Genomic DNA, 1,685 nt, shown 5'->3' on the forward strand with positions numbered 1-1,685 from the left:
TCTGGTTGAACCAAGTATAGGCCAGAGTACGGGTGCAGCGGCCTTGGCCCCGGAGCATGGGGGCAGGAGTGGGTGGCCAGGCAGGTTGGGCTGGGAGGTGCTGAGTGGGTCCACATGGGGTGAGAGGCCTGACTAGATCTGGAGCCCCGGGGGCAAAGCAGCTGTGTCCCTCACGATGAAAGGTCTGGGGACAACTCTCTCTCCTTTGTGTAGTTGATAGTTTGAGCAGTGAGGAAATGGCTTACAGTATCAAAACCTTTCTGCAGGACCCTGCCAGGGGAATCAAAACCTCCATCTGGGGAATTTGTACCATCTCAAAGCTAGATACTCAAATTCAACAAAAGAGAGAAGAGCAGTGTCCAAGAAAGGCAAGCAGTGTCCTGGCTCAGAGGAGAGCCCAGAGCACTGAGAGGAAGCAGGAGCGTGAACCACATGTTGTTAGGAGAATTTTTCAGTGCTGCACTTGGAATGGTGGAGTTTTCTGGTTCAATCTCCTCTTGTTTCATCACGTGTTTATTCCTGTGCTTCAGTCAGTAGCAGCCCAGATTATTGGTGATCCCATCACTACACAGGGATGTTTGGTCATGGCTGGAGATTTTCCCTGGGTCAACTTTCAGAGCTCTCTCGGTGCACTCTCTCTTTGCGCTCACCAAAGTCGTAAGCTCAATTTGGTTCCATGATATAGCTGACCTGGCATCCGAGGTATCAGGAAGGAAGCCTCCCACATTCCTTGCTGCTCCTGCTGCTAAGTCCCTTCAGTCATGTCCGACTCTGTGTGACCCCATAGACGGCAGCACACCAGGCTCCCCCGTCCCTGAGATTCTCCAGGCAAGAATACTGGAGTGTGTTGCCATTTCCTTCTCCAATGCATGAAAGTGAAAAGTCAAAGTGAAGTCACTCAGTTGTGTCTGACTCTTAGCGACCTCATGGACTACAGCCTACCAGGCTCCTCCATCCATGGGATTTTCCAGGCAAGAGTACTGGAGTGGGGTGCCATTGCCTTCTCCACCCACATTCCCTAGTGTAGCAAAATAATTGCTGACATGCTCTTCAGCCTTTCGCTGCAGGCTCTCTTCTTCCTCCAGGGGATGTTTGTGAGTCTTTTTCCCATCTAGCTGGTTAGTCTGGTTAGTCTTCTGCATATGTCTCTTTTCTACTCACTACTCACAGTTCATGGAATTCTCCAGGCCAGAATACTGGAATGGGTAGCCTTTCCCTTCTCCAGGGGATCTTCCCAACGCAGGGATTGAACCCAGGTCTCCTGCTTTGCAGGAGGATTCTTTACCAGCTGAGCCACAAGGGAAGCCCAAGAATACTGAAGTGGGTAGCCTATCCCTTCTCCAGCAGATCTTCCTGACCCAGAAATCGAACTGGGGTTCCTGCGGATTCTTTACCAACTGAACTATTAGGGAAGCTCTACTCACTATATTGCTTGAATGGATGGTTCCATAAAGGAATTGAAATGCACCAGTGGTTGTCAAACACAGAAAGGAATTGGCCTTGCTTTGGATTTGGCTTTCCTCACAGCAAGGCAGTCTCCAACATTGTCAGTGGCTGACCCTTCTCTGTCCTCTTCCCTTTATTCCTTATCAGCGCCAATGAAGCAAAGATTCCTGGCAAAGCAAACCTTTTCAAATTGCAGCTCTTCTCCTTAGTGATTTTCTTAAGCAGCAGACTCTTCCACA

The 1,685-nt window shown here is 49.8% G+C and overlaps 1 pseudogene; it reads left to right on the plus strand.

The window, feature by feature from the left end:
• LOC100140566 (etoposide-induced protein 2.4 homolog) lies at positions 1 to 912 on the plus strand (annotated as a pseudogene).
• The last annotated feature ends 773 nt before the right edge of the window (positions 913 to 1,685 follow it).

The sequence above is a fragment of the Bos taurus genome, chromosome 18, assembly GCF_002263795.3.
Source record: "Bos taurus isolate L1 Dominette 01449 registration number 42190680 breed Hereford chromosome 18, ARS-UCD2.0, whole genome shotgun sequence".
In the NCBI taxonomy this organism is placed as follows: domain Eukaryota; kingdom Metazoa; phylum Chordata; class Mammalia; order Artiodactyla; family Bovidae; genus Bos; species Bos taurus.